The 25908-nt window shown below is 40.8% G+C and overlaps 1 non-coding gene across 1 annotated transcript; it reads left to right on the top strand.

The window, feature by feature from the left end:
• The first annotated feature begins 22933 nt into the window (after window positions 1-22933).
• On the top strand, window positions 22934-23036 carry LOC119867126. The gene has a single exon (XR_005382497.1). It is a non-coding gene; the product is annotated as a U6 spliceosomal RNA (small nuclear RNA).
• Window positions 23037-25908: the final 2872 nt, after the last annotated feature.

The following is a 25908-nucleotide window of genomic DNA, read 5'->3' as shown; positions in this document are numbered from 1 at the left end:
AGAGATGCTGCTGGCCCTGATGCACCCAAACCTAATCCTTTCCACCCTAGTCACACATACAGAGACTCCTTTTCCTCACTCCCAGTTTATTTCCTTTTGCATATATCTTTGCATATTCTATTCAAATATTATTGTGGATCCATGCAGTCAGAATTCACTTTAATATACAGACATAATCGCCTTTCCCTGCTCTTCAATCTTTCTTGCATCTTCAAAGCTCCACCTGGGACCACCTCCCTCCCTCCTGAAGAGTGCCTCCACAATTCCCCTCCGTTCAAGTTTTACCAGCCACAAATGTGCTGTTTCTGTTTGTCTGCAAATGCCTTTATTTTGTCTTCATTGCTGAAGGATATTTTTTACCCAATGTAGAACTCTAGGTTGAATATTGACTTTCTTTCAGCATTTTGAAAACTTTCATTTATTATCTTCTGGCTTTTATTTTATTTCATTATTTTTTTTATTTGTTTTACAATTTTTATTATCTATTTTTACTGTATTTACTGTTGAGGGAACAATTGTCTGTCTAATGTCCCTCCTTTGATATTCATGTGTCTTTCTTCCTCTGGTAACTTCTCATATTTTCCCATTGTCTTTGGTTTTCAGTGGTTTTCTTGGATGGAGTTTTTCTCTGGATTTCTCCTGCTTCTTGAATCTCTACCAGTTTGGAGCATAGTGAATAATGTCTCTTTATAGACTATATCTGTACCATTCCTTTCCTTTTATTTTTCTGGCAGCAACCTCATTATATGTATAATAGAACTCATCACTTTATTTCCTCTTTTACTCATTCTTCTTTTTCCATCCTTTTTTACCCTGTGTAATTCCCTCTGGATATTTTCTCTGAATCTGTCTTTCAAGTTGCTGGTTGTCTCTTATTCTTTAATATGCTTTAGTTCTTTCATTATTTCTAATTCCAGCTATTGGGATTTTTCTAAGATTTCTCTTTGATTATCCTGACAGTTCCCAAATACTCATCAAAATTTTGCATCTTTTTCTTGTCTCTTTGACCACTTAAGCCCTGTGATTTTAAGTTCTGTTGTTTGGTAACTTTTGGATCTGGAGCCCTTTGGGATCTGTTTTGATTGTTTCTCCTGATCACCTCCTATGCCTTGATATTTTTGATTGACTACCTGATATATGTGGCAAATTATAAATTTTATTTAAGACCTTATCTTCCTGGAGAGATGATTTACTTCTGTTTGCACCAGCATTCTGGGACCAATTTCAAGGATTGATGTGACCCTTAGGAAGGCTTCAGTTTCTGAAGGGCTGTTCTTCTTTCCATCCATCCCAACTCCCAGGATGTAGGACTCATTTGTCTTAACCCAAAGCATGAGAGATATACCAGGACTCTTGGCAGGTCCTAAATTCCCGTTTTTCTCCCACTCACCTTATGAAATTGGCAAAAGCTCTGAATATCTTTTCAAGGTCTTAATATCCTCTTCAGGTTAAAATTTTTACATTATGGTGAAAATGACCCAAATGTAGGAAACTTTTCTGTGTCTCCTGGATCTTGGCCTCCCACTTTTTCACTATATTGACAACTCTCTAGAGCCTTCAATCAGAATGTGTATGTGTGTGTGTGTGTGTGATCCACTTTCTACTTGTCTTCAGCAGAGAGTTGAGCCAAATCATCTGGACCACCTAGTCCATTGTTTCAGGAAGTAGATGTCTGGAGTCTGTTTTTTCAAAGGTATGCTTTTTTTTTTAATTACTATTATGAAACGAGATCCAGGATAAAATATGTTTAATTTCAGTATTTCCAAACTTATTTTACTACAGATTGCTTTGTTTTTGTGAAGCAGTTCATGAACAAATGTTCCATGGCATCTCAATTTACAAAAGGCTTAGATTTCAAAAGGCTGTCCCTAAGAACTTTGCTTCGAAGTTCAAAGTGGTGTTAAACAAGGCACCATTGTATTCACGTTTATGCAAAGTTAAGTTACAAGAGAAGAACTCTGTTTGATGGTTTTGTTATGAGTCATCCCACCCAAAGTAACAATTGACATTCTTTCACCACTGTCTTTTTTTAAAATTATTTGTACTTTTATTTTCATTGTAATTGTACACATAGGGAACACTGGATTGGTGAAGAAGGCACCTGGAGACAGATATGCAATGACATTTTTAAACATGTTTTATTTTGAAATAAGAATAGATTTACAGGAAGCTATAAAAGTAATACAGAGTCCAAGTGTATCCTTCATCAGGCTTTCCCTAGTGATGACATCTTACATAACCAAAGTACAATGTCAAGACTCAGATGTTGATATTGGTATAATACTGTTAAATTACCTGAAAATCTGTTCAGTTTTTAGCATTTTTTAACATGCATTTGTGTGTGTTTGTTTGTGTGTATGTGTGTAATTCTATGCAATTTTATCTAGGGTATGGATTCATGTAACTACCAATACAATCGGACATAGAATTGTTCTGTCACCAAAGGAATATTCTCTTGCTGCTTTTCCTCCTCAATCTGTTCTCCAACTCTAAAATTGTGTTCTTTTAAGAATGTTCTATACATGGAATCAAACAGCATGTAACTTTTTGAGATTTACTTATTTCACTAAGCATAATGCCTTTGAAGGGCACCATTAAGCTATATATATCCTTTTTACTCAACCTAATATCTTTTCAACCTTATTCTTGGAAGATGACATTTTCTTCTTTCTTTCTTTTTTTTTTTTAACAAAATGAGAAACTAAGAGAGAAAACAAGAATTTGTCTAAAATCACGAATAGAATTAATGACACATTTCTTGACACTGTAGTTCAGGGTTCTTACAATAGACTTTGTTTCCTCTAAGACCCTTCCTTCTTTCTTCCTGTCTGGTTTGGAACAACAGGTCACCTGGAGGTCATGGTTGATAATCACAATCCACAGAGTATCTAATCAGAATTTTGTGATATGAAAATCAAACACTCAACTTTGCCTGCAGCAACTACTGCATTATTCTACTTAGTAAGAATTATAGAGTGGGAATCTTGGAAATCATTCACATAGTTACTTTTGAAAGAATGCCTAAATCTGAATAGAACTTCTAAACTCTTAGCTCAAGAGTTGATTACTTCAAAAACAAGAAATGAATGCATGGACTGTGTCAGCAAGTGACATTTCCTAGTTTTCTTCTTTATCATCTCTCATCTTTGGGGGTTTGCCTAAAGGTCACCAAGTTTTGAATGAACCTAATAAGGATTCAACAGCTTTTGTGTAGTGGCAGAGAATGTTTCTGGAGAGGGCAAGACTACTTAATGAAGTCCAAAAGCAGAAATTAACAATCTGGGGTTTGTACAATCCCATAAGTACTCCTGAAACATCTTTGGGAAAAAGTACTGGGTACAAAGAGGCCTAACATAATCTGTAACTATGTTTTCTCAAGTGACCTCCAATGTAGATCAAGGAAGCTTTCCACCCTAGCCTTTGCCTGCTGTAGATTTTGTATGCATGAGGCTCAAGGAGAATATCTGAGGAGAAAAAGGCCCTTATAGTCTCCATCTGAGTACTGATTACTTTGTACAAGTGTAGAAACACCTGTTAAACACTCTATTAAGAGGTAGAATTCAAGGATAAGGAAGGAAAAGGCCTCATTGCACAGGATCTTACATTGCACAGGATCCAACCAAACATCCCACTGGAGTTATATTGCTTGGGAGGGAATGAAACTCTCTTCTTGACATAGAAAATATAGCAAAGCAATTATAACCTAAGGAATCACAGGAGGATTTTAAAAATATTAATATCTCTGGCACAGTCTCTCCCAAACCACCTTCATATCCATCTTCAAAGTTGTGTTGGATTCTTAGGCTGAGACTGTGGCTCAATGAGTGATCTCCCCTATAGATTCTTGAATACTAAAGATATTCTTATACTTAGACAATCAACTTATACAATTTATTCACCTCTGTAATAACAGATGAACTCTTCTCTATTTAGGGTTTTTAAAATTCACTTAGTCCTTTTTCTCTGATGTTTTTTCATTATAACTAGATTTTTAAATTTTTGGCTCACAGGAGATCTACCTTAAAGGCATTTCTCTCAGTTTTAAACAGAGTAAGCCTCATAGTGCCATAGAACAGATTTGGAAGTTGGAAGGTGCTTATCTAAACAGAGGCAGACTTTGAAGACCTCACCATTCTCTCATGTATGCTCCCATCAGTGATGGGTTTCTCCATCAAAGGGGAGAGACTGTGTTTAATTTCCTAAGCAAGGCAAGTCAGCCGCTAGGAATGGAAGGGCTTCTACCCCTACCAATTTGCTGTTTGGAGAACTGAGACAATTTAAGATGTGGAAAAATTTAAGTTGCAGAAAATAGACTGAAAATGCTGGATATTGAAGATAATGTGCCTTTGGCAAAGGCAACATCCTTTTTCTAGGAAAAGAGCTTAAACAAGTCTTATTTAAAAAAAAAAAAAAACACTGAGTATATTGGACCTTAAATACCTCTTAAACAAATAACATTTGGGTGAGTTAACTGTAAAGGTACCAATTATGTATTAGGTTTTTTTTTTTTTTCTAAATAAAAAACTCATGGGTATAAAAAAAATAAGGAGGAAAATTCACAGCTTTTTCCTCACACTTATAAGGTAGAGGCCACCCACCCAGTTTGGGGGGGTCTACACACTTCACATTGAAAGTAGATCAAAGGACCGGAAAGCCCAAAGCTGACAATCTAAGGATATTTTTATTACCCAAGGGAAGGGGGAGAAATCACTTTGCAGTTTCCATCACACATGGAAAAGTGATTAATTATATTGGGAGGGGAAAGCTTATAATATTCAAAGAAGCCATATTGAGTGCGTCTATGACTCCTCATTTTATACATGATATAAAGGCCAAAGAGCTTCATGGCAGTACGTGGGAAGGGAGTTGCATGGAAATGAATGTTTTCAAGAATCTACTATTGAAGTTTACAATTTGTAGACATTTACCGAATTCTCAATGGTGGCAAAGTCTCTAAAGATGAATTAACATTGTTGTTGTTTACATCGAATGAACATCCATGCATTTCAAGAAGGCTACAAGATAAAATATGAAGTGTTACCTTAAAAGACCATCAACAATGAGTCTATTTTGCAAAAACCCCACCCCATCTAACAATGCTATCATTTTATCGACTTTTCCCTTGGACTATGCCTTCCAAAGATGGGGCTGTCCTGACTTGTAGAAACAATAAACAATCTTGAGAGATTAAAATAAATGACTGCAGGCTTTTTTTAATTTTGTGCAAACCTTTTATGAGAATAAAAGAATCACTATCCTTAAATAACTGTAGAATTACATCATTGATCAACTATGTCCCTAGTGGATAAGAACTCAAGGTGAGACATGGTGTATGCGAGGAATTACTTCTCTGGTAAAAACCCCTCAGCAATTAAAAATTCCCGACAAAGGGCTTTCTCTCTGCACCCCTGCACTATCCAACCGCCACTCCTCCCCAACCCCACTGGTGAAAAAGACCAGAAGTTTGGTTGTGGGAATGTGACATAGTTCTGGGTATATTTTTGCTCCCTCTAAGGTTAATCATAAAAATATTATGAGCTGTGGGTTGGAAGTGGTTTTGGAGAAAGTGTTTTTAGGCATCACAAATGTTGAATAGTTTGAGAAAAACTGACTGTATTGAACTGAAAATTCATTCAAGTGGCATTTTTTTCTCCTGCTATTCTAGAGTGAGTTTAGGTTCTTCTTGGAGATACTTCTGGGGTTGGTTCTGTGTTGAGTTTCCTGTAAACCACTGCAGAGACCCTCTTATAGGAAAGAAGGCGAGCTGCTAAGGGGTATATTCTGCTCAGTGAACAATGATCTCCATGGGGACTCGAGTTGATGGTTGGGAGGTTAGACAGCTTTTCTCTGGATAGTGAACCATGTGCAACAACCAAAGAACAGGATTCTTTAACATTCACTTTGAACAGAAAGTATTTCAAATTGTGCTTCTGTACTAACAGGTTACATAGATCACTTCAGAGGATGAGATGACTATTTACAAGTCAAAATGCTTTGACCCTGCTGTTAACTAGCCTGGGAATGATAATGACAGTGGTGATTATTCAGTGATGATGATGACCATGATGTTAATAATGGCTAACAGTGAGCAGTTACTGTGGGCCAGGTCTTCCACCGAGCATTTTAGGTTAAACATGTCAGTTATTATCTGAGATAAATACAATTATTCTCAAAGAAAAACAGGTTACAAAACCTTATCATGTGCTCATGGCCACACAACCAGAAAAAGATACAGCTGAGAAGGGATTCTATATGTTACTGAGCCTTTACTCATCCTGTCATGGTTTTTCATATCAGCAATGCTTTGCAATTGTTACTTGAACTTCTTTGTACAAAACCTTTCTGTCTGAAAAACAAGTGACATTCAGATTCTGCTAGTTCCCCCAAACTAAACAGATGATTCCCATTTACTTAACCAGTTGTTGCTATGGACTGAATGCATCCCTCCAAAATCATATGTTGAGGCCCTAACCTCCAACATGATTGTAATTTGGGGATGGGACCTTAAGGAGGTAATTAAGGTTGTGAGGTCATAAAGGTGGGGTCTTGATCCAGTAGGAGTAGTGTCCTTATAGCAGACTGAGGGACACCAGAGCACTCTCTCTTTTTCTCTCTCATTCTTTCTCTCTCTCTCTCCCTCTCTCATTCTCTCTTTTCTTTCCCCCCTCCCTCCTGTTCTCCTCCTCCTCCCCCCTCTTCCTCCTCCTCCTATTTCTTCTTCTTCTTCTTCTTCTTCTTCTTCTTCTTCTTCTTCTTCTTCTTCTTCTCTCTCTCTCTCTCTCTCTCTGTCTCTCTCTCTCTCTCTCCCTCCCATGTGAGAACATATCAAGAAGATAGCCATCTACAAGCTAGGAAGAGGGCCTCACCAGGAACCAAATCAACTGGCTCCTTGATCTTCGACTTCAAGCCTCCAGAACTGTGAGAAATAAATTTCTATTGTTTACTGCCCCCTGCCCAGGTCTGTAGTATTTTGTTACGGCAGTCTGAATAGACTAATACAATTGTCTATAAAAAAGGAAGGAAGAAATAAAAGGAAATAATTAAAAAGAGCAAGAAAAAGAAATCAAGTGACTCATAAACAGATAAATTGTTAGAAAAGTGACCCTGAAATCCATTATCCAGTGTTAGCCACTTAGTGGCAGACCTAAGACGGCGATTGAGGTCAGGGTTTAATCAATTTTGATATTTAAAAGAATTGGTTGAGAAAAGAATTGGTTGGTTCATTTTCATAATTTTTTGTGACATAGCTAGATTTTGACAAACTAAGTTGGTAATACAGTAAAATTAGTTCAAAGCTTTTACTATATACACAAACATTCTATTTGGTTCTCTTTTTCCCAAATCATTATAATCCCATAGCTGTGTTTAAGGGAGTGACATTTGGATTAGTATGTTATTTTCCGGAGTATCCAGAGAAAATACACACAATGCTTTTAATGGTCCATATTCGGAAATGCAATTTGTATTTTCATCTTTCTGGGTTAAAAATGTATTTTAGACAGGAAGAGTCTGGAGCTGTGCATTAACCAGGGACAGTTGCATTTCCAGCAAGCCAGCCTGGGATCTGATGCGCCTGCAGTCTAGGCACCCTGACAGTAAGGAGGAGATTGTAAATATGCCTAGGAAAACTTTGCAAACCTTTTCTGATTAATTAAAATAAATTTGGGGAAATACACTTCAATAAGGAGAAATGTACTACAAGAGTACTATTAATTTATCATCGTTCCCACCAAACAATTTGTAAAACTGCAGTAGGAATGTTCATGTGAAAACCTGTCAGGAATCCTGGCATGTGAATCAAACCACTCACGCTCATGAAGGAAGTCATCAGACTGCCTCATCAAAAGCAACGAAGAATGTTTTGGAATCCAGGTGTAATTTCCAGACACAGAAGGAAGTAAAGGGGTTCCCAAAGGCAGAACTGTCAGTGATTTTGAAACTACCTTTGTTTTTTCCCAATATAGAGAACAGAGCACAAAGAATAAGGAGTTAGGAAAAAATTTCAAAAGTTACGGTGTTAACAATTGTATCCAGTATTCAGGTGTTGGGTTTAGGCACATGGCCTGGGGGTCTGTTGGGAAGATGGTAGCGGGTCTTTGCAGGGCACAGCCTCTAATTTCTCTTGCTTTTTCCAGACTTTTCCAATGTCTGCAGCTGTTAACAAGACAGGTGAGAAATTGGTGGGGGCACTTCTTCTAGAGGAAGTCAGGACCTTAGATATGTGAGAGGTACCAGAATTAGCTTTCCATCTCATGCATGTCAGAATGTGCAATTTGGACATTTCAAGGAACAGTCTGTTTGATCTCTACCCACCTTCCAGGCCACGGCTCATGCCAGGAGACGTGTGCCAACTTTTCCTTCCCTATCACCATCTCTAATCAAACTAAGAGAATCTGTGCTTGACCCAAATCTAAGCCTTTTTTGAGACATTTCCTCCTGTTTCCCCAAACTCAGGACTGCAAAACTTAGGACGGACTGCTTCACTTGTCAGTTGGACCCTTCTGTTAATAAACTAATATCATCAATACAGGATTTTTCCAAAAGCATCACTATTGAGCCTTATCAATCAAATGAATATTGCAGGGCTCTGGGTAACTCAGTCGATAAAGCATTGGACTCTTCATTTTGGCTCAGGTCCTGATCTCAGGGTTGTGAGACTGAGCCCTGCATCAGGCTCTACACCCAGCTCAGAGCGTATTTGCGCTTCTTCTCTACCTCTCCTTCTGCTCCTTCCTACCCCCACCCCACTCTAAAAAAATAAAAAAAAAATAGAAACTTCCAAGGTGAACGTTTTTAAGCAACCCATACTCACTTGGAAAATTGTTCGTAAGCTGCACCCTTCTTATTTTGGGAACAAAGTAATTAAGTCTTTTCAGAGCCAAATCGAAAGTACACTGAATCCATATAGGGAGGTTATTGCTATTTCCATAAAAGAAGGAGTAATTTTGGTTTATTCCTTTATCATTTCTGGTCTAACATATTGTGGTCATAGAGGGGGAAATTATCCATTCTTCTCTGTTCTTAAATCTCTGGTTCCAACTTCTGTTTTGTAGTAAATGTCTGTGATTGACATTCTGTGGAGACACTTCTTTACTATCATTTTGCCATTCTCTTGGTACCGAAAATAGACCCTAACTGACCCTGGGGTTATTTTTAATATAAACCACTTTTTGGGGGATGCCGGGGTTGCTCAGTGGTTGAGGATTTGCCTTCAGCTCAGGTCGTGATCCCGGGGTCCTAGGATCGAGTCCCATATTGGGTTTCCCACAGGGAGCCTGCTTCTCCCTCTGCCTGTCTCTGCCTCTCTCTGTGTGTCTCTCATGAATAAATAAATAAAAATATTTTTTAAAAAAACACTGTTTTTTGTTTTTATATTATGAAGATGGTGGATATGAACTCTAAAGAAATATTGAAGAAGAAGTTTTAAAATGCCTATAATTCACCCTCCAAATAGAAACATTGTTAATATGGGAGTGAGTACAAATTTTCCAACCACTGCTATTTCAAATAATTTGTTTTAAGAAAGGAATATTCTCCACAAGCATGAAGAAAACCATGTTCAAAGTCACACAGCTAGTGTCATCCTTGTTTGGTCATATTGTCCTTGGGTTAAAATGGAAAGTCTCACTTTCTGGAAAACCTCTCAGTCCCTGAGAATCCTGGACTTTGGCAATACCAAGACTGGGACCGCAGGTTTTGTGGTCCATATGTAGTGCATATGTGGTGCATACATACTCATTCATACATGTTAAAAAGTGAGCTCCTGCGATATATAGTTTGGTAACTTTATTCACTTTATATACATGGAAGATATTTCTATGCCAACACATGTAATTCTGCAATATGATTTTTAATATTTCCACATTATTCCATTGTGGGGATCAACCAAAATATATCTTGTCAATTGTATATTCCTGGCTGATTTGTATTTTTTCCGATGTTTGATATAATAAACAACCCTGTGATAAAACAAAGATACTTACATATTCATCCTAATATCCTTACCTCTTAGGAAAATTTGTTTCCAGTAGAATTTCCAAGTTAAAGAGTACGCACATGTTAAGGCTTTTGGTACATATTGCCAAATTGCTCCGCAGAAAGATGATGCCAATTTAATCTATCACCAGCAGCCATAGGCTACCCAATAGCAGAGATGATCAATCATGTAGTCATTCATAATTTGATGAGCAGATATTAATAATTCACTGATAACCTAATTTCTGTCTTTATTAAGGAAGTAAAATACATTTTTATATTTTTATTGGTCACTTGAATTTCTTTTTGTCAATTTTCTATTCATTTCGGTCACTCTTCCCTGGATTATTCATCTTTTTATTGGTTTCTAGAGATTTTTCACAGAAACTTTTGTCATTTATGTTACAAGTGTTTCCCCAAATTCATGCTTGTCTTTGAACTACCTTAGAGTTGATGGTGGTAGTGATGGGAATCATACAGAAAATTTTGACTTCTATGTAGTCGAATGTTTTACTAAATTCCAAATTTAAAATTTTTTAATGTTTTATTTATTCATGAAAGACATACACACAGAGAGAGAGAGAGAGAGGCAGAGATATAGGCAGCGAGAGGAGAAGCAGGGTCCATTCAAGGAGCCAGATGTAAGACTTGATCCCGGGACTCCAGGATTATGCCCTGAGCCAAGGCAGAAGCTCAACCACTGAGCCACCCAAGCATCCTCTAAATTTTAAATTTTTGAATGATGGTTTTTTTTTTCTTTTCTTAAGCTAATGTAATCAAGACCTTTTCCTTCACATTTAAAAGAAAACTTATGGGATCCCTGGGTGGCGCAGCGGTTTGGCGCCTGCCTTTGGCCCAGGGCACGATCCTGGAGACCCGGGATCGAATCCACGTCGGGCTCTACGCATGGAGCCTGTTCTCCATCTGCCTGGTTCTTGCCTCTCTGTCTCTTCTCTCCTGTGTGACTTCATGAAAAATAAATAAAATCTTAATAAATAAATAAAATCTTTAAAAAAAAAAAAGAAAAGAAAACTTATATCAATCTAATGTGGTGGACAGAGTGAGAAGCAGAGTCAGAGGCTGGGGGTGTAGCCCTACATTGCCACCAGCCATTGGACAGCTTTGGACACAATTTTTTACATCTTTGGAAGATTAGCTTCATCAAACCCATTCATACTAGTTCATTGGTACAATGACAGAGCTTGCTCTAGATCTTGGCTGCCCATAGTAATCACCAGGGAAGATATTTAAAACTATGGACATTCAGACACTTCCCAACACATGTAAATAAAATCTATAGGGTTGGATCTAGCCATTCTCATTCTTCTAAGGTCCCTGGTAACTTGAGACCACTGACCTAGATGGATGCTGTGCTTTCCAAATTTGCCTGATGATTTCTGTAATTCCTTGCCAGGCCTCTGCCAAGAGTTCGAATATACTAAGTCTAGGTTGGGTCCTGAGAATCTGTGTCATTAGCCAGCATTTTAGTCATTCTTATTCTTGGGCATCTGGGGACACACTGAGATAAGATTATTCCTGATCATCTTTTTAGGTGGCCTTCTTTCAGAAATCTTATTCTGATGTGAAGTTATCCATGAAGGCTTGAATTACATCTTGGGAGTTAGCATTCTGACATCTGACCAGTCTCCCTGCTACCATCACAGATTATTCAAACCACATGGGACACTGGGGATTGTCCATCCCAAACCCCTAAAAGAAAGTAAAGGAAAGCACCCAAAGTCACACTGCTAGCTACTGAGTTCAGAGCCAGAGAGAAAGGATTCAGACACCTGGCCTTCTAATCCAAGACCCCCCTCACGTCCTCCTAACTCAGTGGCTTCACCTGAGAAATGGGGCAAGAGTCTTTCCTTCAACCTTCCTTTGAGAAGAGTTCCAAAAATGAGTCTGGTTATGTCTGCAAGGCTCATGAGCAACTTAAACGAAAGACACTGTAGTAAATATAAAGAATTATTTTTCATATTATACTTCCAAGCTCTGCAAACATCGAAAGGCCCTTTTAATATAAATATGCAGAAACAATGGTTGGAAGGAAGTAGCCCCTGTATCCCACTGTATCCCACTTACCATTCATTTTGTCAGTGTTGCATCAATAGTGCATTGGCCTGGCTGGGAGCAGGAGGAAAGAACGCAGATGACAAAGCACTGTTCCCACTCTGCTGTACTACTCTGCACTTTGCTGTTCACAGCACCAATCCCAGCTTACACTAAAATATGTATCTACTTAGTGCCTGACTACGCCCCCAGGCATGACACATGCTTTGTGTTCCCAGAGCCTAGTACAGGGCCCACTCCAGGTGTTTTTTTAATAAATGAATACATGAGTCCATGAATGAATGATCCTGGTCAACTGCAGGGTTAATTGCTGAGTATGGCCAAGAGGGTCACTTTTACAAGCAAAAGGGTCAGTTTGTACTTGAGATTTGCACCTTTCATTCAAGGAACTTCATGTGTTCCTGGGCACATTATCCCCTTCCCTCTCTACCTCTATAAAATGTGTGTATGATGCCGGCTTCGGTATTGAAGTAATTGGGGTGTATGGGACTTACAGGGAATATGAGGAGTGAGGGTTGGGGTCTGGAGTACTCAGCATTTTTAGTTATTTTGACTGAGTTATAAATGTAGATGAGGGATCCCTCCCTTTTTAATTGAGGGCTTGCTAGGGGATAATATGCATTGTCTCATCATCATCACTAAATCTCTGGGAAGTAGGTATTACCAGCCCCATTTGGAAGATCAATAAACCAAGGCTCAGAATGGTTAAGCAACTAGCACAAGGACACACAGCTAAGACTTTAATCAAGTCACCAGGTTCCCAAATTCCTGTTCTTTCTGCCAATGTTGTACTGTCTCCCTGACACATGAACTCAAGTTTATTTTTTCTAGACTGTTTCTCGTGGTCATTCATAAGTAGGCTTTATTTTTAAAGTTTAATCATGACCAAAGAATTCCACAATCTACAGAGAGATCAGAAAGACAGAGAATGAGGGGCAATAAGGTTAAAAATGAATCTTCCTCATGAGGAGCAGTTAGTTACATTCATGGAAAAATGTGCAGTTAAACTCAGAGTGAAAATACCAACGATGGCTCACTGTAGAGTGGAAATGATCAGTCAACCAACCCAGTGTTTTGTCTACATGACATAAATAACTGTTTGGGGTATTTTTTTTTTTCCACTCCATTGGCCAATTTAAGTGTACTGTGAACAGAATACTTGATTCATTCAAACCGTTTCCAAAACTCTAATTTAGTGCAATGTATGGCTTAGAATTTACCGTTAATATTCTTGAACCCCCATCTGTAAGAGTACCCACAGGAGCACACACACCACCTTCATTACTGTGCCTTCTAAGTGCATTCTGCACTCACAGAGCTGACTTAATAAGTAAAACATGGGTGTGTTTACTCTCTCATAGCAACGTCACATCACAAGGGTGTGTTGTCTCCCCCTTGAGAACATTTGTTTATAAAGGGGTAAGAGTTTTTAATATATATGCAAAGAATGATAATGAAATGTGTCTGGCCAGAACATAATCAAGCGAGATTCCATCTAGTTTCAACAATGCAGAGCGCCAGAGCTGAGGCCATTTTTACCGTAACTCACATTTTCTGCCCTGTGAAGTTGCCGCCCACACAGGAAATGACTTGGAACAGGTGGTCCACGGAGCTTGCTGGTCTTGTCTGGCTCCACGGGTAATGCTTGTGGGCTACTGAGTCACTGAATAATTATGAGCCTGAACAAAAGGCTCTCAGATAAGCCCTAAGTCAAGACAGAGAGAAAGGCAAGGTGTAGCAAGTGACTGTCTCAGCGTGCTAACTGCTCAAAAGGAGTTGATGAATGAGCATCCCTTGGGAAACAATGCCCCTTTGGTTGACACCCCTCTTTGCTCCCCAAGCACCTGGGAACAGCAGGATGAGAAAGAATAGGTGAAGGAGGAGCAATTGCACACCTCAGATGTTGATGAATGGAAATGCAGTGGAAAACATCCTACTTGGGATCACTGCTCACACAGACAATGAGCTATCGTATCTCATGTGTATGAGCTATCCTGCACATCTATGTATGTGTGTTCTGAGCACATATGTATTTTTATCTCTTTGGGTCCCTCCTTAGACTGGGAGGCAGTGATGTAATTCTTCCCACTGAACAGATGAAGGAACTGAGGTTTAGGAGCTCATATACGCCACTTTAGCTTTCAAAAAGGTGGAAATGGGTTGAACTGTGTCCCCTCTGAAAAGATATTTTCGTGTTCTAACCACCAGTACCTTAGAATATAACTTCTTTGGAAATATTTTTGCAGATGTAATTAACCAAGGTGAAGTCATACTGGAGTAGGATGGGTCCCTAATCCAAGGTGGCTGGTATCCTTATAAAAGAACTTCAAGTGAACAGACAAAGAGGAAAGGCCATGAAGACTGGGTAAAGGCATCTACAGGTCAAGTAACATCCAAGATTTCCAGCAACCCACCCGAAGCTAGGAAGCAGCAAGGAGGGATTCCCCTACAGTTTTCAGAGTGGGGATGACCCCGCTGACTCTTTGATTTCAAGCTTCTGACCCCTAGAGCTAAAAGACCATGAATCACTATTGTTTTGAGCCAGCCAGTTTGTGAGGTTTTCTTATAGGAGCCCCAGCACACCGATATGGGTGGGAATGAACATTTATTGAGACCCTACCATGTGTTCTTTGGTTGACCTTTCGCCATTCCCAGAGAACCTGTACATTGTGTCAAGGTCAGGAAATGGAGGCTTTCTAAATCGTCAAAGAGTAGAAAATTTTCCTTTCACCTGCATATGTAAGTCTTAATAGGATCATTTAAAAAATTTTAGCAGCTGATCATAGGAAGCAATTGCTAGTTTGAATGTAAGTATTCATATGAAAATAATATAAGTGGATCATGTGCAGCTGAGAGGTCAGAAATGCAAGTGGCTCTGCCAGGAAGTGGAGAAATGAGACAGAAAAGATCATTAGCACAAATCCTGGAATATTCCTCAAGTCAGAGCGTCAGGCCTCACCAGGAAAAATACCCTGGGTGAGACCCCCCTCTACCTCCTGCAAATTTTATAGTCAGTGTCTATAAGACCTCCTTCACTTCTAACTCCAATGATAAGATAAGGGGTTCTGAAAGCACCCTCAGTGTCCATAATTCCCTGGAACAGAACTCACTGAAAACTATTACATTCATAGTTGTGGTTTATTATAGGGAAAGAATACAGAGTAAATTTAGCCACGGGAAGAGGAGCATAGGGCATGGTTCCAGGAGAGGTGTACCAGACACAGAGCTTCCAGCTGTCCTATATCCGTGCAATCAGTACAGCATTATCCTCCCAGCACTAGTTGCGGCAGTATGCAGAGATCATGGCAACCAAGAAATCTCATCAGAGCCCTGGGGTCCAGAGTCTTTCCTGGGGTTTAATCACATGGACATAGCTGAGTGGTTGATTGCAGTTTCCATCACCTCAAGAGGCAGAACTGATCATGGAACTCAAAGCCCCCATCCTGAAGCATGTTGGTGTGGCTCACAGTCCCCACCCTAAATCACACCGTTATTATCTGGCTGGTGCAAAGCCCCAAGACGAACAAAGACACTCTCATTAGGCAGGATATCCCAAGGGCTTAGTGATTACCTCCCAGAAACCAAGGGCAAAGACCAGACCCCTCTCTGGGCAAGCTCAAATTCTTTACTAGATCCTAAATTAGACACAGACTTCCATTTTTTTCCCATAAAAACTCACCCCAGGGAAACATCTTTGCATCCCTAACTCTGGGAGGAAGCTTTCCTCCAAGTAGACCCCCAGGATGGGAAGAGATAGGGTCACTCCACCTTCCTGCAGGCTCCATAGTGTTTTTGGAACAAATCCTCCCCCTAGCCTTCTCGCTGGAGGGTGTCTTTGTGCAGCTGGATGCTTACAATGACTACTCTGCTGTGTTTGCTGCGGCTACTGAGTTTCAGAACAAGATGGACCTGGACCTAGGAGGAGTAAGGAAACCCAGGTCAAAGGGAGTAGACAAAAGATAGTGGGACTGGGGCATTGGAGAGGCCGAGGAGCCAGCAACCCAGAGGTGAGGTGGGGTGGGGTGGGGTGCAGCGAGCAGAACCAAGGTCAGAGTCTGCCGTTCTCTTCAGCAATACTCTAGCTGGAGGACAGGTTGATGATGGGGGTGATGGGGATATTCAGCTCTTTTTATGTGACCTTCCTCAGAAGCTGCCTGCATAAGCCAGTTAATCAGAAGGAGTAGCAGGGGCTGCTCCTTCAGAAAAAAAAAAAAAAAAGGACATTCTTCCTTCTGCTTCTAGCATCACCCTCCTTCCTTTCTGGAGGAAAAGTCCAGGGTCTTTATAAAGCAGTCGCCTCTCTTCTTCCCATAAGGGCATTCATGCATCTGTCTAATTTCTTAGATTTTATGACCAAAATGTAGACATTAGACATTATTTCTATGTTTTCATTTAGCACGCAAACATTCATTGAGCTCTCAAAGTATTTTTACAATGTAGACAAACATTACAGAGTGAAGGGGGGAAGTTTCCTGAGTGACACCCGTATCCCAGCTGCTGCCTTAATATGGATCTTTTGTCCCACGCACATTTTTTATGCAAAATGTGCCACAGGCAAAAGGAACAATTATAAAAGAGAAAAGAAATGGGGCGGGGGAGGTGGGTGGGAAATGAGGATAATCATTTGCAGCCAATCTGAACTTTTTCCCCACGACTTTGCAGAATTCAAAAAGATTCATTGCATGGTAAATGACTGAAAAGAAAATGTTTCTTTGAATAGAACTCCAGGAACCCCATACCTGCCACTGGAAGCGGAGTTAAAGTTACTGAAACCACGTCCACGGATGCGTGAGACCTACAGGATAGAAGAAATGTGTTTCAAATCTTGAGTTTTGACCCATCATTTGAAATTCATTTTCTTTGACTTTTCCATAAGCCATGCCAAAGAAAATAAAGGAGCCAGCCTTTGCCCCTTCACGAAGCTCCCCCCTCGCCCGCCAGGCCCACGAGTTCTCTCAGATCGCCATGTGGCAACTCAGAGTCCTGAGGATTCAGACGAATATTGAGCAAGTTGTCCTGACGTCTGTTTTTCATTGACAAGAGCAGAAATTAGCATCACCTTCGGCCAGATTCTGCGCTGTATTCCATAATGCATTAGGGGCCCCTTTCTGATTTTATTTCATATTCTGGCTTGATAGCACAGTTTCTCTTCACTTCAAAGGTTGTTCTCTGCCTGAATAACTCCTCCAAACTTGGGGGATAGAAAATGGGGGGGGAGCTTTATCCTAAGTGGAAATTTACTACCTCCTCAAAACCTATATGGGATGCAAAAGGCAAAAAAAAATCCTTGATAATCGAGTAAAAGAAAATAAAACCTTAATAAGAATGTGGATGAGAAATGTTTCCTTTAATTTAGAACAATCTAGATTCAGCCACATCCTCAGATGGTGACTAGTTATGTCATAAGCCTCCTGACCCAATCCACTGCAAGCCCTGATACTCAGAGCTAGCTGTGAATCTTTGCTGCTAATCCATTAGGGGCCTTAGCATGACTCTGGCTTTTCATGGTGTGTTTGTGCTTTTCCAGTTTTACACGGATCCTTTATAGTATATTAATATCATGCGTAATGTCAACATTTGGAAAAGGTTTGTGACTGACGGGGCTGAAAAGACGTATTTCTCCAACAGCCTGTTTCTATAACTGAAGTCATTCTTCTTTAAGACACAGACCACCATATGCTTCCACTTTTTTTTTTCTCTCTGTTTTTATCAGGGGACCTCAGCACATTGGATTTCAGGATAAATTTCAAATATATTAAGGCAGTTCCAAAAACTCAAGCCAGCACACTCTCGGCTCCTTGTGGTCCCCTCTCCTGAGGATTTATTGTGCCTTAGAAGACTCTCATCTGTAGTCGGGGTCAAGCCTATAATGTAATAGCTGATGTTTATTGAGTATTTACTATATGCCAGGCACTGTGCTAAGTGTTTTATGTGTGTTGGGATATCTAGGGTTTCCGAGAACTCTATAAAGGACAGATGAGAGAAAATGGTAGCATGAGACAGTCAAGAACAGCTTGCCTCAGGGCTAGTGTGACATTGCAGGCACCCAAGACCCAAATCCGTGCTCTTCATTTTTACCACATTGACCCTGTATGACCAAGATTGGCACCTGCTCACAGCAACACACTCACAGAAGCACAACCACACATCCCTACACAAACATCCCTTCTGGAATGCCTCCCTCTACCAGAATTCACTTCTCTTGTTAAGGGAGCAGGGCCTTTTTTCCATTCCCTAGGTCACTGTGAGCCTCAAGGGGGGCAGGGGGTCCTTTCCTGGGCCGCCATTATTGTAAGAAAGCATCAGACCCACAACTAATTCCTTCCCAGAGCCACCCATCCACACGATTGAGAAATAATCGAGTGCAATAAATATTTAGCGGGATCCCTGGGTGGCGCAGCGGTTTGGCGCCTGCCTTTGGCCCAGGGCTCGATCCTGGAGACCCAGGATCGAATCCCACATCGGGCTCCCGGTACATGGAGCCTGCTTCTTCTCTCTCTCTCTATGACTATCATAAATAAATAAAAAAAAAAAAATTAAAAAAAAATCAGTTTAAAAAAAAATAAATATTTAGCAAGCATCTATTACTTATAATACTTGTTTTATGATGATGAAGGCAAATATGTTCACAGATCCCTACCCTTAAGCCACTCTGCATACTCTACCTCCCAAAATACAATACATATGCATAGAATTTAGAAGTTTGGCCTTCTGGACTCTGGAGCCTTTGTGAAGTATTCCAGAGTTGTGATGTAGAAGAGGATTAGAAAAAAAACAAAGCTTGGCTGGGAAAGGCTCTGAGTCATTCACAAGAGAAAAGAGCAAGTCTGGAAATGGACAGGAGAGACTGAGAAGGGAGAAGGTGGATAGAGGCTGGAGAGCTAAGTGGCTGTTGACAGGGTTTCACTCTGTCTTCCTGTGGACGGTGAAGCCTTCACCTTTTCAGGAGACGGGAGACTTCCTTCTCCAGACCATCTCACATGGAAACTGCACCCCTTCTAGACATGTAACTTTGAAGGTGGAAGTTGTCGGTTGGGAGGGAGGCAGCCTAAGTATATGAGGCACATAAGGATGGCCTCTGACTTCAGAGAGCTTATAATACGCTATTTCAAGCAAATGCCGGGCAACTACAATTCAGAATAAACGAATTGTCCATGCAAGGTTAAAACATTAATGGAAAGAAATTAATTCACTGGTAGAAGAAAATGAAAACATGGAGATGGGCTTCAGGGTGTTCCCTGGAGAGACAGGGGTGGGGTGTGAATGGAGTTTGGTTGGGTGCTGCCCAGGTGTGAGTGGGGAAGGCCTGACTCCCCATCCTGTGGCAGTCCTACCTGGGAGGACCCTGTGCCTGGGAAACCCACCAGTCTAGGACAAACTGGCAGAGCTGGTCAACTGACTCCTATTGGTACCTAGGAGCTACAGGTCCTATCTCTGTGAACCCCTCCTATCTGTCCTCATTTCCTCACTGCCACCACCACCACCCAGGAAGGTTTCCAAAGCTCCCCTTCCTAAATGATAGAGTGGAAGATATAACACAAATAATAGGAGTTCCAGAAGGAGAAAACCTTACCTGTTGAGGGAAAATTTTAAAGCAATGAAAAAAAAAAAAAAAGAGAGAGAGAGAATCAAGACATCTCTCTGCCGCTAAGATAATGGGTCAGCCTTATCTGTCTGGTACATATGGCTTGTCTGGGTTTGCAGGTGGTTGTACAGAATTATGATTTTCTCCTTGATGCTTACAAAGGTAAGCTTGCTTCCCTGTGAGTATGAAGCAGAGCTTCCCCCAGGCCATCTCTCTTTCTTGGGATGGCAACTCGTCTGGGGTGAATCCCTCTCCTGGGTTGCAGTAAAGATGTAGTAGGTGGACCATGAGCCTGGGGGAGAAATGCCAGGCAATCTGCAGTCCTGCTGGATCCCATGCAAAGGGACTGGGCCTGCCACTTGCCCAGTCTTGGCATTCACATTTCCTTCATTTGTGATGTTCCCTGCCTTAGAGCCTTTAGTAAGACCATTTTGAATATTACAAACTTATCTCGTCTATTTCCAGATATTTCATGGGTGCCAGCAGCCCCTTGGATCCATGCAGACATGGTAGAAACAATCAAGAACATTCCCATAACCAACCACAAGCCAAACAGATGAGGAATCATAGGAGCTAACGTTTTCTAAAAGATTTTTTTTTTTTTTTTTTTGGTCTAGAGTCAAACTGGGTGGTTCCTGGCTACTGTTTTTACTAGGGCAACTGTTATTTCTGCATACCTTACTCACTTCTGTCCAGTTTGGGGATAATATGTCTTTGAATATGTATTTCCTCTGTGGCAGGTGTGTGGGAAATTAGCTTACCTTAAGCCACTGCATTTGGAAAAAGATCTGTGAAGATTACTGTCTAAAGCAGATGTGGGTGACCTATGCATGGCTCATCTACCTCCCCTAGGAGAAAGGCCAATATCTCTTTGTACCCTGATCTACTGCTGCCCCAAACTCTTCTTGGCATCAGGCTTCTAAAGTTGGCCAGAGCCACAAATAACTGTACCCCCTTGGATGAGAGGAGCTTGAAAAAGGATAATACAAATGTTCATCCAGGAAATTAGACTCCAGGGAACTGTCTGGTTGGCATGGGCTCTTCCCACATTGAAGCCTGTCCCCCATGTTGTTGCCAGTCAGGCACTCAGTCTCATGCTTAGTTTCCAGTGCAAGGGAATAAAAAATACAAAACTCAGATAATCATTTGGATTTTATCAAGCAGACTGCTCAGTGCTTGATATCATGAGGATGAAAACATTGGTACCCATAAAGCATAAATCGCTTCTGAGTTTTTTCACATGAAAGCATCTTCAAAGAAGAGGGTGAGATAGTTGTACAGTTCACATCTTGTATGTATGCAGCCACAAAATGTTCCAGAACAATCTGACTCAACTCCTGGTAGAACCACAAGCCACTGCCCTATGCAACAGGACCTAAAAAGCATCAGCTTCTTCCAAGTCTCTCTTTTCATCCTTGTTAAGGAACCTTGATGTCTTGACCCACAGTTTTAAGAGGAGTTTGGAAATCCTCAGCCAATACACATATAGACGCGGCTTCACTTCAGTGTACTGGTCTGTTGTCTCTGGAAGTCTGAAGGTCTGAATTCCTCACTCTTGCTGGTGTGCATAGGCCAAGGAGACATTTTTTTGCCTGGATCAATGGATCAATATGGATCAGAGAGATGGACTGAGCAGCTCCAGCATTTGGAATTGTCTTGATCGCTCTGTCCTAAATTCAGGGCACCCATTTTGTCCTCTAGGGAATCTTGGAGAATGCCAAGTCATGTGTAAATAGCACTCCTGACTTGTACTGTCAGGATTCCCATAGAGATGTCATGGCTGAACACAAGCCACACCAGGAGGATTTGGGTTGAATATTAAGCCAGGGGCCAAATTACCCCTTGAAGACCCCATCAACTCTAGGACTAAAAGTTTGATAAGTCTAAAAAAAATCAAACAAGCAAACAAAAACCAAAACATAAGATAACCATCAATAGAAATAAATCTTCCTGAAATTTTAGAAATCAGCCTTCCGCATCTGCAGCTGGTCGGTTTTCACAGTCCTCCGAAGATTTATGCCCACGGTTTTATTGTAATCATTAATCTCGATGATCTAAGATTATGTTATTGCATTCAAGCCTCATGTGTTGAAAAGATCAAGGTGCTTAATGAAGTGCAAAATTCATCCCACTTAAGAAAAGCAACATCTTGCTCCCAAGAGAAAACCACATAGAAAACAAGATTTTTTTTTTTTTTGCATGAAAGTTATTTGTTTCTGTTTAAAATCCTGGATAGCAGGACAAATTTGTGTCATTTTCACACATAAATAGCAGCAAGTGGCAAGGAAGCAATTGAATTCCTTGGCACGGACTGCATCCTTTTTCTGCTGGATACCTCCTCAGTTCCGTGAGATGCATCAGCAGAAGGCTCCTTCAACAACTGAGGGGCAGAGATTAGGAAAGACCTCCCAGGGTTGGTTTAGGAAGTAAAACACCCAGTGAGGGCTTAGAAATTTGCACCTGCCACAGTTCTGTCTCCACTGCCTTTCATCGTATAGCTTATTGCTTAGCTGCGGCTAAAATTCTAGTTGTTGTTCTAAAAAATATCATTTATTTCTTTTGTATTGTGGAAAAATATACATCGCATAAAATTTACCATTTTGACTGCATTTAAGCATACAGTTAAATGGCAGTAAGTACATTCACACCTTCCTTTCTTCATAGTAAAGATCTGGGTGAGTGTTAAAAAAGGAAATTAAAGATAAGAATACACATAGTGTGGGCGCCACAGAGGATCTGGCCACAGCCATCCCACAGGGTCACTCTTTAGGCACCCCCTGGGGAGGAATTGTGACAAGAATCATTGATTGTTGGCTGTCTTCGGCCATTGGAAGAGTTCAAAGAAGAAGCAAAACCAAAAGAACAGCCGCGTGAAGAAACTATAGACCCCACACTTATGAGTAATTCTAAATGGAGAAGTTGATGAATATTGGGGTGGGTTCAGAACCTTTCCACAGTAGAAATCTTGACATGTTTATTCACTTTTTTCTTACTCATATAAACTAAAGCACCACAGACCCAACTGTGTTAATGTCTGGCTCACAGAGGTCGCTCTTGGATGACAAGCACTGATGTGGTGACAGGCAACTAATGGGAAGACAGTCAACAGCGCAGAACGTGTTTAAGAAAGAGTCTCATATCCATCTCCTATGGAAGTCTAGGACCTTGTGACCTTATGACCTTGTGTATAATCTAACTTTTCCCCTAAACTTAATCTTATTTTTTCTACTTCTTATCTTATGGTAGGGAAGCTAATTTTTTTTTTTAAAGAAAGAGCAAGACATAAAAATAAACAAATAATTGTTTCAAAAAAAAAAAAGAAACAGTCGTTCAGATACAGAGAAGATTAGCATGGCCCCTGAGCAAGGATGACACGCAAATTCGTGAAGCGCTCCATAGTTTCCTGTAAAAAAAAGAAAAAGAAAAGAAAAGAAAAAGAAAGAAAGAAAGAAAGAAAGAAAGAAAGAAAGAAAGAAAGAGTCATTCATTTACGCAGAAGCCAGTCAGAATATTGGACCAACTCTTCCTCAGGACCTGAAATTCTCTATTTCCTGTGAATTAGCCCCTGAGAGTCCTGGAGCACACAGTACTTTTAAAACTCTCTGCCAGCATCAGAGAGCATCATCTTCTTCATTCTTACTCCTTTTCAGCTATGCCAGTGTCTTTTTGTCTTTCTTGCCTGCTAGCCGGCTGAAGGCACTCCTTCAAGAAATAAGTGACTAATCCCTAAAACTTTGGGGACTTGTAAAAACCACCATGGCATGTTTCTTGCAACTAATTGTATCAACCGTTGACAGCAAAGCTGAGAGGAAGGAAGATGGTCACAAAAGTGTATTGTCCAGATTCTGCTTGCATCTCCAGCTATAAACATGGACCAGGAGAAGAGGAACCTGAGAATTCATTTTTGTCCTTCTCCCCAAGAGCAGCTGGGAAGTGAAATATCCCCCCTTTGGGGTTGGCGGTCTTGAAGGTCAGCATGGATTGAGACAGGCATTTGGAAACGTTACATGAGGTTTGAGTTAAAGCGAAGTAGGAAATGAAGACTTGCTGGAACGAAGTGAAGGATGACAGTGGGCTCCAGTTTGTAGTGTAATAGATGCTGAAAAATGTCATGTCACTCTTTAGGCACGAATGCTTCTGAGCAGATGTCTCTGCAGGAAGGGACCCACCCAGCGTGGGGGAAGGAGCCCAGAAGTAAGAACCAGCAGTTACATGATCAAGGCTTGCCTCTGACACTAATTGGTTGTGGAGGCTCGAACAAGGACATAAATTCAGTGGCTCTCAACTCCCCTGTAAAACGAGGCCATGTGGGCCTCGAAGGTTGACTTCAGCTCCTACAGAGAATTGCAATGTAAATCACAAAGAGAAAACCAGCCTGTGACTTTAATGGTCCCTATTAGTGGCAGCCTAAAAACCTTTCAATTCCAAACTTCCTTCCCAAGGCCACAGGGATGAGAGATGTACCTGGGGTCATCTGTTCCTTCACTGCCAGAGCTATCATTTGTCAACATAGCCCTTGATGTTTCGGAGTGGTCCTGAAGGCTAGTTGAATCTCAGAGGGAAATAAGAAGTAAAAAAAAAAAAAAAAAGAAAGAAAGAAAAAGAAAAAGAAAGAAAGAAAGAAAGAAAGAAAGAAAGAAAGAAAGAAAGAAAGAAAGAAAGAAAAGAAATAAGAAGTTACCTGCACCTCCCTTAAATTACCTCTTTATGCCATGCCTGTCCCCTAATGTCATATCCACTTTCTAGGTGACCAATTGAACCAAGCCAGGATCAGCTGGAAAGTCACCACACACTGCTGGCTGTCTAGCGTATACCTGGTCAACCAAATTTGCCTCATCTCTTTGTAAGGAGCAGTAGAAGAATCCCAGTAGAAAAGCTTGCGAGGAAAAACAAAAGAAAACAAAGAGTTTTTCTTATTCTGGTGTGCATTAGTCAGGCAGTTGGTGAAATGTGTAAATACCTCTCTGCATACTAAAGACCGTTTAATAGAAACCTTCCTGTATGCACATTCATTCTTTAGCAGACCTTTAAAAAATAAATCTCAGCTGTTTTATTTTCCCTTTATTTTTTTCATATGCTCGATAGAGGCTTCAGTGGCATTCCCATATTTTGGGTATAGAGATGTACTCTGAACATTTTGATAAGACCCCCCGTACTGTATACCCTTATACTGTGTTGACACAGTTTATGCTGTTGTAAATGCCTACTCTGGCCCACACTTTTTAGACTGTTTTGGGAGCGAAATGTTTTATGACAAGTGTCCAAAGGTGGTATGGGAAGGCAGACTGGACGTGGGAAACCCGACCTACATAATTTCAGGTTGTTTTTATATCCCTCGGAGGGGGACAACTATGCCCCAGAAGGCAGTTTGCCCACAAAACACTCAGCCACAGCCCTCTTTTTGCAGTGCCCTCTGAGAAGAACACGTATAATTGACCCCTACACTCAGTCCCTGGAATCTGGAAGTGGTAAGAAAAGAACAGCAGAGGAGAGGCTCTCACTTCTCTCTCTTGCTCTTTTCCAGTTTCACTTGCCTGAGAAGCTTAATTTTGGAAGATAGAAACAAAAGAGTCTCTATTTGGGGAAGCCGAGAGAGATAATTATCACAGAGAACCCTCAGCTTTATAAATAGCGGCTCATTTCATCCTTACTATCTCTATAGGGTAACTGCCCATTTTACAGATGAGGAAACAGAAGTGCAGAGAGGTTAAATAGATTGCCTGAAGTCACACAGCCAGCAAGGGGCAGAGATGGGATGATAGCCCAGACAGGCTAGCTGGAGAGTGCATGCTCTTTCCCATCACTGTTCCTCTCCAAGATAACCTGTATGAGGGGCAGAAAGGAAAGGACAAAGCCCCTAAAATGTGCCTTTTGGGGAATTCTCATACGTTTACTCTCCAGGCTTTTAGAGATTACTGCCCTTGCCTCATTACCTTAGCCCTTACCTCCCATAAATGAGTCCCCTGAGGATGACCCACCCTGAGTCATTCTTGCCTGATGCTGGAGATATAGTCTTAGGTTCTCTCCCCTTGGAGTCTAGGAGAGATAAAACAAAACAAAACAAAACAAAACAAAACAAAACAAAACAAAACAACAAAGCAATCCACCCCAGACCCATCCTCTGATTACCACCTTGTCATCACCATGGCCTTCTGCCAAGCAATGCTCTTCCTTGCAAATCAGGCAAGCCTGTTGCCCTCAGTGCTGGGTGCTTCCAGGCTGCTGAGCCACCCCAAGTCACAGCTCTTCCCCAATCTGCCCTCCCCCACTCCTTG

The sequence above is a fragment of the Canis lupus genome, chromosome 31, assembly GCF_011100685.1.
Source record: "Canis lupus familiaris isolate Mischka breed German Shepherd chromosome 31, alternate assembly UU_Cfam_GSD_1.0, whole genome shotgun sequence".
Classification (NCBI taxonomy): domain Eukaryota; kingdom Metazoa; phylum Chordata; class Mammalia; order Carnivora; family Canidae; genus Canis; species Canis lupus.
The sequence above is the reverse complement of the archived record's forward strand: the minus strand, read 5'-3'. Positions and strand labels throughout refer to the sequence as shown.